We start from the raw sequence: 11,270 nt of genomic DNA on the forward strand, positions 1-11,270 counted from the left end.
TCAGACCTGGAGTGAGTACGTTCCGGGGGCTGATTCTAATGGGGTGCGGCGTGGAAGATCAGCGGCGGGACCCCCACGATCAGGCATCTTATCCCCTATCCTTTGGATAGGGGATAAGATGTCTTAGCGCCGGAGTACCCCTTTAATCTCATCCTCTATTTTATTCATAAATAAGTTATACAAAAGCGGCCCAGTACTGAACCTTGGGGGACACCACTAATAACCGGGGACCAATCAGAGTATTAACCACCACTCTCTGGGTACAGTCCTTAAGACAGTTTATAATCCAGTGACAAATTAAAATTTCAAAACCTAAAGACTCCAAAAGGAAACTGACAGGCTGTTCACCCTTACTAAACCCAATACACTGGAATATAGTGCAGGTGAACAGCATTAAAACAAGGGGTCAAGTTCTGGCCTTTTGTTCCCCTATTGCTAAAGCATTTCTGTGTGCATGGGAGGCAGGGAGCCAGCTTGCCGTGCTTCCCTGCATCCTCAATATGCAGCGCTATGCCTGCCCCTGAAATTAATATTCTAATCGCTTCTTTGCCTTTTGGCTAAGATCATGTGTAGTATCTGTACTTATCAGTTCTTATCGGTGGATCCGGTACCACTGATGCGGGACTGGTGGGGATGGATGCTGCATGGAGGGGGCAGGTGTACCAGGACATTTCAGGGCTGGTTCTGAGGAATCAGCTCAATGGCTGCCCTGATGTGACCAGTTTCTGCCAGGTCTCGCCATGAGGCTAGGAGGGTCTAGAGCCAAAGGTACAATTGTGCCTCGGGGAGTGGTGACCTCGAGGTGCCGAAATTCACTGAGAGGAGCATGGGCTCACTGAGTGGATGCACCTGCACCTGCACCAGTCTCTACACCTGTGGCATTCACCTCTTGATTTCCGGCCTTCTGGCTAGGATCAGATACATTTTTATAGATCCAGCCGGATGTCTGGACAGTATATCTGCACACATTCACTTATTTCTTTTGTGTAACTTTTTACATGTTTGTTTGTACACAGGATTGTCAAGGTGTGATAGCCCTTTTGAGTGTCCCTCCTTTGAGCGCACCTCCCTGCAAAAACCCCGGGTACACCTGCATGGGCAGGGTACTGACCGTTTATCGGCTCTGCAGGCGGATACCTTAGTTAAAACCTAGGTGGATGCCGGGAGCATTTGTGGCCCCTTAGTAGCCGCGGCGAAAAGAGACATTGAATCTGGAACCTCACAGGTGCCTTTTGGCTCAGAGGGGAAAGGTAAGATTTGTTGGGGGCTCTCTCCTTCCTTCCTTCCTTTTTTTTTAGTGTAACACGTTTTTAGTGTAACACGTTTTCACTTTTTCTTGCACTTTGGGTGATTGAGAGCACATTCCTCGGCTCTTAGATTGAAATGAATATTCTAATTTCTTCACTCACATCACTAGAACATGAGAGTGAAGAAATTAGAATATTCCTAGAGCCCTTTGTGAAGCACCACATTTGCCTTACACCAGTCCCTCGGCACAACACCAGACACCAGAGAATCTCTAAATATTATGCACAAGGGTACATAAATAACTGAATTGAGTTCTCTAAGAACTCTTAAGTGTAATCCATCTGGTCCAGGAGCTTTAGTTACGATCACCCTTATTTAATTAACCTTGGACCATATTTACAGTAAAGGGGTACTCCGGTGGAAAAAAAAATGTTTTCAAATCAATTGGTGCCAGAAAGTTATACTGATATATAAATTAGTTCTATTTAACAATCTTAAGGCTTCCAGTAGTTATCAGCTGCTGTATGCTCCAGAGGAAGTTGTGTAGTTCTTTTCAGTCTGACCACAGTGCTCTCTGCTGACACCTCTGTCCGTGTCAGGAACTGTCCAGAGCAGGAGAGGTTTGCTATGGGGATTTGTTCCTAGTCTGGACAGTTCCCAACACAGACAGAGGTGTCAGCAGAGAGCACTGTGGTCAGACTGGAAAGAACTACCTGAATTCCTCTGAAGTATACAGCAGCTGATGAAGTACTTGAAGGATTAAGATTTTTTTTATAAATCATTTACAAATCTGTGTAGCTTTCTGGCACCAGTTGATTAGAAAACATTTGTTTCCCACCCCCTTTAAAGGAAAACTGTCAGCCTGTTCACCTACACTAAACCTTATACACTGAGTTATAGTGTGGGTAAACAGGAGTCCATACAGGGGTCACTTACTTAAATACGTCCAGTAGGTCCTGAGATATGTCCCCCAGAAGATCCAATGCTGAATTCAGTGAATCGCGCAGTGGGGGTGGGGCTTCACAGGGAGCGGAGCTTATTGACTCCACTTCACTAGGATGTGGAGTCACAGACAATGAATTTGCTAATTGAGCCGGTGAACCTCCGCCCCCACTGTGCGATTCACTGAATTCAGCAGTGGATCTTCAGGGGAACATAGCTTAGGAACTACTAAGTAAGTGACCCCCTTGTTCAACCACACTATAAGCCAGTGTATAAGGTTTAGTGTGGGTGAATGCGCTGACAGTTTTCCTTTAAACCAGTTCAGTACATTACATGATGTGTTATCAGCTTTGGCCCGGTCTATGTCAGCTCCTCCTTCTTCCTTTGTTTAAACAAAGCTAAAGAATTTCCTTCCAGTAGGGTGGCTCACAAATACCCCAGTACTCTTACTGTATGAAACTAAAACAAGAAAGAAGAGCGCTCCATAGCGTAAAACCGCCACACCAGGGTCCAATTTAAAGTGGTAAAAAACCCTTACCGAAGGCGGTTGTATGGAACTCACACACAACAATGGTCTGCGTGGATAAGAGAGTATATGTGGTCTGCAGCCTCCCGGACCTGGGCAATATTCAACAGGTGAGGACTTCCAAGGGGCGGTGGGGGGGTATCGGCGCTGGCCAAGATCAGACACGTCCGGTGAGTAAAAGATTTTTTATTCAAATGCAACGCGTTTCACCGCACTTAGGCGGCTTTATTAGGCATGACAAACAGGATGAGGAGGGGGTTTATATACAAAATAGTATTAACCCTATCAAGTCAAGATACATCATTTAAAAAGTTAACCCATTCAGGGCAAATAACATCATTGCATGAGCATTAAAAAAAGAGATTGATATCAGTATAAAAAATACAAACAAGATAAACATGTTATTTTAACAGCACCACAGACAATAAATTCTATGGGTGCGCGAGTAGATGTGCAAAAGAAAAATGTATAGATATAGATAAATGAAAAAATATATTAAAATATCTAAATGTGGAAGCATTTTATTGTGAACTAATTTATTGGTGTGTTCTACCTCAAAAAAATAAAAATAGTATATATAGAAGTAAATTAAATATATATGTGAAATAAAAACAAATGCACATAAATTCGCGCATCCATGTACACATACAATTATCAACAACATTTAGAATACATATAAATATATATAAAATAAACTGATGTAGTATGATATATTTTTTTTTATATATTATGTATAAAAAAATGATATAAAAAATGTTTATATAATTTTTTTATACATACATATATATATATATATATATATATATATATATTTTTTTTTTTTTTTTTTTTATTGTATTACACTGACAGTCAATTCACCGCACTAAACCCAATACACAAGGTTATAGTGTGGGTGAACCGGAATAAAATCATGTATAAGTTACCCAGTCTTAATATTCCTAAACTGTATGCACAAACCCTAATATACCTGGTGGTCTAAGGTGATGAGCGGGTTAATATTGATATTCATTATGTATGGAGGAATAGGTAGCCATGAGTTATTATCGATCATCCTTAAAGATGTAGGGTGGTTTAGTGATTACATTGTATTATGCAGCAGCTTTGTTTGTTTGGGTGAAAAAAGACCTTATATAAAATTTGTGAAGCCAGATAATAACAGATGAAGGGGTTAATGGTAGTGGTCTCAGTCAGGAAAGTGTACCAATAATTTTATTTCATAATTCTTTAAAGGGGGTTCTGGTTTTAAGATACAGAACTCCAAATCATGTTATTTTATTTATGGCCATAATGACATAGTTACACCCTGCAAAAACCACAAGGGGGAGCTTGCTGCACAGGGACTTACATTCAGTAAAGCATTTAAAGCTCCCCCAGTGGTGACAGACTTGTAGCCTTTAACCATTTCAGTGCCAGGATATTTTTTACTCTTAGTAAACACAATTAGGACTTGAATTTGGTCATTTAAAAAAACAAAAAACAATGTATATGCAGAGCTCATACATTTCACTTATGTCTACATGTACAGCTCTTCACGTATTCACCAGTATTAAAGATAACATGTCATGGCGTTGACAAAACGTGCAGGAGATGGTTACATGTACAATTGCTTGTCTTCTCAGTCTTAGAAGAACCCCCCAAATATGACAATCAGAAGGCACATATCATGCCATATTGATAAGGGCGGGGTGATAAAATTAAAAAGTCCCTGTACCACCCCTAGAGGCAGCACAGAGCAGGGGGGAGGGGGTGGCCATAGCAGGCTTTAGGCTTTCCTGACACTAGCTTAAAGTCATTACATATCTTTGTCACTTCAAGAAAAAATTCGAAAACAAAGATTTTCACCTTTTACGGTGTTTTGGAACTACACCTGGTTTTGGCTCAAAATAAAAATACTGAATACTTAAAATACTTCTGGTTTAATGCTTTAACCTATTAATCCAAGGGATGTCCAGGCATGCTGGGTGTTGTAGCTTTGCAACAGCTGGAGGCAGCTGTTACAGATCACAGTAACGCTAGGTTCACTGCTAAATCTCTGTCCCCATAAACAGCAATTTATTCCAGGAAGATTTTGCAGAAAAAAAATGACAGATCCTTCTTTGAGCGGTGGAATTCAGCGGTCACAGAAATTCTGCAGTGTGCACTGTGCAGTGGAATGGGATTCTGCTGCACCAAAATTTCAGAGTGGAATTCTGTTGTGTGAATTTAGCATAAATGTTTTTTTTTATTTTATATCAATGTTATAAGCAGAAGGCATATATCACCTAGATTATTTAAGACACATCATGCTTTTTCAAGTTGCCCTGAAAAAAAATAAAAAAAAAGGTTTGACACCTGCAACCCCCATGATCGGATGTTTGTCCAAGCTGTGGCACCAGCAAAGACAAGGACTGAGCCCTTTTTCGCAATTCTGACCACCGTCGCTTTACGAATTAATAATGCGAAAACGCTTTTAGGGTTCATTCCCACATGGCGTATTTGCTGCTGCGTATTTTATTTTCCTGTTGAAGTCAATGGGTAGGAAAATACACAGCAACAAATACGCAGCAAAATACGCAGCAAATACGCAGCAAAATACTCCATGTGGGAATGCACCCTTACCGAATATTCTGATTCTGAGATTGTTTTTTCGTGACATATTCTACTTTATTTTGGTGTAAAATTTTCGGCGATACTTGCATCCTTTTTTGGTGAAAAATCCCCAAATTTCATTAAAATTTTGAAAATTTAGCATTTTTCTAACTTTGAAGCTCTCTACTTGTAAGGAAAAGGGATATTCACAATAAATTTATTTTTTATTCACTAACACAATATGTCCACTTTATGTTGGCATCATAAAATGGACATATTTTTGCTTTTTGAAAAAATTAGAGGGCTTCAAAGTAGATTTTCAAAAATGTCATGAAAATTGCTAAATCTGAAGGGACAGATGTTACAGAACTACAACTCCCAGAATTCCTGGGCAGTCCAGGCATGCTGAGAGTTGTAGTTTGGCAACATCTGGAGGGCTAACGTTTGGGCACCACTGTAACAGTGGTCTCCAAACTGTGACCCTCCAGATGTTGCAAAACTACAACTCCCAGCATGCCCAGACAGCCTTTGGCTGTCTGAGCATGCTGGGAGTTGCAGTTTGGCCTTCCTAGTGGTTGCCACAGTAAAGATCACTTTACTTTCAATCCCCCCCCCCTCCCCACTGTAGTTTCCCTACCTGACCCAGGATCCAGCAGTCTCCAGCAACGATCGGGATCTCCAGGCATCTTCTTCCCACGACATCCAGGGGAGGGCAGACCGGGGGTTGCCATGGCCTCCTATCCCCTGCCATTGGTCAGAACTGAATATGACCAATGGCAGGGGATAGGAGGAGATCGCAGCTCTGTGACCAGAGACCCGATCAGCCCGGAATAGCAGAAAATCGCATGTCTTAATTGACATGCGATTTTCTGCGATCGCCGACATGGGGGGGGGGGGGTCGCCGACAGGGGGACCCCCCTGGGCGATGTGCCGGAGTGCCTGCTGAATGATTTCAGCAGGCATCCCCATCCGGTTCCCAACCGGCTAGCGGCGGGGACCGAATTCCCCACGTCCTTAAGGATTCTGGATGCAGGGCGTATGCATATGCCCGGCGTCCTGAACAGGTTAAACAGCTCAGTTCCCTGTGTAGTGGCTGTGCTGGGTTACTGCACCTTTGCCCCCATTCACTTCATTGGGGGCTGAGCTACAGTTACCCAGCTCAGATACTATTGTCAGACCCCCAGCAATCTGGTGCTTGTGCTGCTGAGCTGAGAGCAGCTGTGAGGAATGCTGCCCCATATTACTTGACCCATTCCCAGCGGCTTTTGTAAAACTAGGATTTCTCTGTTTGTGTTTCGTTCTGCTTGTCATTTAGACAAATGGGAACTGCTGACAGGTTTCTACTGACTCATTTGTGAGGTCACAAGCTTTCCTGAATAAACACGTGATGTCACAGCAGGTACCCTGCGCATACAAACTTGCGCAATCATAGTAGCTTTCTTGAAGGAAAAACTTGTGATATCCACATCAAGTAAAACCCAATAGTATATGTCATAGCAGCTTTCCTGACTTGTGAAGTCAGAGCAACCTAACCGGAGTAAAACTAACTTGTGATGTCACAGCAGCTTAGCTGACTAACACTGTCCTGTAACATCACATCAGCTTACCCAATTGGAACTTATTCAGCAGTGTAAAGAATTAGCTGCTACATTTTGACTCTTACAGAAAGTGTGGGGTCTTTGTTAATCTTGACAAAAACAAAATAACAAAACACTTTCTGTAATGGTCAGCTCTGTACGCCATGTTGGAATGGGTGCTGGACCTACGTGGATTTTCTTTTTCATGACTTATGCTGGATGTCCATCCGCCTTATCCATGCATCTGGCCTTTTGTGGTGCAGTCCACCTGTTTGGAACATCAGCTTACCTAAAAGAACATACAGTATGTGATGTCAGATCGGAAATACTTGTGTCAATACTTGTGTCAGACACCAGCAACTCTTCGACTAAGGCTTTATTCACACTTGTGTATTCATTACAAACAAAATCAGTAGGTCATCGATATTAGTATTAGGGTGGATTCACGTGCAGCAGAATTTGTAGCTAAAATTTCTGCGACAGTTCCATTTATGTCAATGGAATCTGCAGACATCAATGTTTGTCAGCAGAACCACCCCATTTAGATTAATGAAACAGATTTTCCACTGGACCAATCACAGTGGTCACTGACTGGGGGGGGTTGGGAATTAAAGATTAAATTAAAATGGATTAAAAACTAGAAGAAGTCGGGCAGAGCGGGGGAAGAGGATCCCAGGAGCTACGGGCGGGGGGGGGGGGGGGGGTTAGGGGGGGGGGGCAGCGCGGCAGTAAGGACCGGGGACCGGCACATGTAGAGGCGGCAGGCAAGTGGAGAAAGCAGGCAAGTGGAGGCGATAAGGATGGCCCTTATGTTTCTAATGACTGATCAATATACTAATCTGCCATTGCTGATGGAAAAATATATCTGTTACCTACCCCTTAACCCATATACATCAGCTTGCAATATGCTCGTCACTACGATTGAGGCCTTGCCATGATGCCAATGTAACTGAGATAAGGAGTAGAAAGAAAAAATATCTGACAAACAGAGAACTCTGGAATTTCCCAGTAGATAAACTTCTGCCAAGAAATTAATGGACACAATAATCAAACAACCAATCAAAATGTAACATGCTGATTCTGACATCATAACTAAACTTCCTGTGTCAAATGTAAAAACTAAATGTACTTCCGGGATTAAACAGAACTCTTTTGGGGAACAGCTGAGTTTCCTACTAAGAGAGTTATACCAACATCCTGTGTGGTGTATATTTTCTTATGTCAACACTTGGCAGTATATATGGCAGCACAGTCAATCACATTTGAAAGCCTCCCCTCGGACGATCCTTAACAGAGGCAGCAGTGAAAATCGCTGTAAGTGATATTCACTGCTGCTTCTAGGAGTTTCAAAACTACAACTCCCAGCATGCTGGGAGTTGTAGTTTTGCAACATCTGAAGGGCCACAGTTTGGAGACCACTGTGCAGTGGTCTCCAATCTGTGCTCTTCCAGATGTTGCAAAACTATAACTCTCAGCATGCCCAAACAGTCCAGGCATGCTGCAAGTTGTAGTTCTGTAACATTTGGCCCTTCAGATGTTGCCGAACTACAACTCCCAGCATGCCTGGGCATGCTTGGAGTTGAAATTTTGCAACATCTGGAGGGCTACAGTTTGGACACCACTACCTAGCGGTCTCCCAACTGTTCTCCAGTTGTTGCAAAACTACAACTCCCAGCATGCCCTTCGGCTGTCTGGGCATGCTGGGAGTTGTAGTTTTGCAACAACTGGAGGCACACTGGTTGGGAAACATTGTTTCCTCAGTGTTTCCCAACCAGTGTGCCTCCAGTTGTTGAAAAACTACAACTCCCAGCATGCCCAGACAGCCGAAGGGAATGCTGGAAGTTGTAGTTTAACAAACAGTCATCAAACACCTGTGGGGTGTTGAGGCTCACTGTACCCCTTGAGGGGTGTAGTTTCCAAAATAGTATGCCATGTGTTTTTTTTTTTGCTGTTCTGGCACCACAGGGGCTTCCTAAATGTGACATGCCCCTACAAAAACCATTTCAGCAAAATTTGCTTTCAAAAAGTCAGATGTGGCTCCTCTTCTGAGCATTGTAGTGCACCCACAGAGCACTAAATGTCCGCATATGGGGTATTTCCATACTCAAGAAATGGGGTTACACATTTTGGGGAGTATTTTCTCCTATTACCTCTTATTTGGGGAAAAAACTGCATTTTAGTTTAAAAAAAAATATTTCTTTCATTTACACATCAAAATTTAACGAAAAGTTGTCAAACACCTGTGGGGTGTTAAGGCTCAGTGTACCCCTTCTTACGTGCCTTGAGGGGTGTAGATTCCAAATTAGTATGCCATGTTTTTTTTTTTGCTGTTATGGAACCATAGGGACTTTCTAAATGTGACATGCCCCCCAAAAACCATTTCAGCAAAATTCACTCTCAAAAATCCCATTGTCGCTCCGTCGCTTCTGAGCCCTCTAGTGCACCCACAGAGCACTTGACATCCACATATGAGGTATTTCCTTACTCGAGAGAAATTGGGTTACACATTTTGGAGGGCATTTTCTCCTTTTACCCCTTGTAAAAATTCAAAAACTGGGTCTACAAAGACATGTTGCTGCTATTCCTGTGAAACACCTAAAGGGTTAACAAACGTTCTGAATATCATTTTGAATACTTTGATGGGTGCAGTTTTTATAATGGGGTAATTTATGGGGTATTTCTAATATGAAGGCCCCTCAAATCCCCTTCAAAAACTGAACTGGTCCCTGAAAGATTCCGATTTTGAAAATTTTTGGGAAAATTGCTGCTGAACTTTGAAGCCCTCTGATGTCTTCCAAAAGTAAAAACATGTCAACTTCATGATGCAAACAAAAAGTAGACATATTGTATATGTGAATCAATATATAATTTATTTGGTATGTCCTTTTTCCTCACAAGTAGAGAGCTTCAAAGTGCAACATTTTAACATTTTTCACCAAGAAATGATGCAAGTAGCGACGAAAATTTACCACCATGATAAAGTAGAATATGTCACGAAAAAAACAAAAACAATCTCGGAATCAAATTCATAAGTAAAAGCATCCCAGAGTTATTAATGCTTACAGTGACAGTAGTCAGATGTGCAAAAAAATGCTCTGGTCCTTAAGGCCAAAATAACCTCGGCCCTTAAAGAGTACCTGTCATCAACTAAACTTTCCCTGATCCCCCTCCCCATCTGTCCCTTACTCTAACTATGCCTATCCCTGTGTTTATTGAGGTTTAAAACACTGTGGAAATACCTTTTTTTTTTATCCCTCTTCATTAGCTCAGGAGCACTGTCTTTCTGAAGGGTGGAAGGAGGCGGGTCCCGGCAGGCATGATGTCACATGAAGCCTGGCCGGGACTCTGCTTCTGCCAGTCTTCCTGTATGCTGCTCTCCCTCTGCAGCAGTGTTTCCCAACCGGGTACCTCCAGCTGTTGCAAAATTACAACTCCCAGCATGCCCAGCCAGCCAACAGCTGTCCGGGCATGATGGGAGTTGTAGTTTTGCAACAGCTGGAGGCACCCTGGTTGGGAAACACTGCTCTGCAGTGTGTATACAGACTAAGTACAGGGGAGGGACGGCAGCCTCTGTCTCTCTCTCCAGTGTGTCTCTGCACTAAAAAGTCAATGCTGAGAACCAGGGGCGGTGGGAGCAATTACAGAGGCAGTAATTAAGATGAATGTTGGGGGGGGGGGCCACAGAGCAGGGAGTGCAGTGAGATAATACAATGTATAAGATAACGTGTGGTGAGGGGCAGGGAGAACCCAGAGCAGGGGGAGGTGACTGGCCTCTGTTAAATGAAAGGCATGTGCAGGCTTGTAGCTCACAGTGCTGCTCCAGGCTGGGAGCGAGTCCTGAGCTAAGAGTACTGAACTTCCTGTGGAAGGACCAGAGCCCTTTCAGCATTAGTCCTAAAAGCTGTACACTTACTATGAAAAGCATAGGAAGCTGCCTACAGACCAGGCATAGAAGAGAGGACCCTAGTGGCCAAAAAGTATAAAATGAAAAAACTGGTATAAATATTAATATTTTTTTAATGAAGATATATTACAATGTCTTCATTAATAATTATGAACAACATATTAAAAGTTTTTGTTGATGAAATGTACTCTTTAAGGGGTTATATGAAAGAAGCACCTCTGCACAGTTTTTGATAAATCTTCCCTACGTGATTGTGGTCATGTGATACTGCTGGGCTGTCTTCTATACAGTACATTGAGTTACACAACCAGATGCAGTGTTTGTGTCCACCTTTCACTAGTTGGACTTTTTCCGCCACAGATTGTGCTGCAGTGGTTACACCCACTGACTTTCTGCTATAGATGAATGGGTCTTTAAACCTTATTCACATGTTCTGTATTGTACATTGCTGAAAATTTGCAGAGATGGAATTACATGAAATGGAATATATTATCAGAAAAATTGC

The 11,270-nt window shown here is 42.5% G+C and overlaps 1 pseudogene; it reads left to right on the forward strand.

Annotated features, from left to right (window-relative positions):
* The first annotated feature begins 537 nt into the window (after positions 1–537).
* LOC130363324 (U2 spliceosomal RNA) lies at positions 538–674 on the forward strand (annotated as a pseudogene).
* Positions 675–11,270: the final 10,596 nt, after the last annotated feature.

Source organism: Hyla sarda, chromosome 3, assembly GCF_029499605.1.
Source record: "Hyla sarda isolate aHylSar1 chromosome 3, aHylSar1.hap1, whole genome shotgun sequence".
Taxonomy (NCBI): Eukaryota; Metazoa; Chordata; class Amphibia; order Anura; family Hylidae; genus Hyla; species Hyla sarda.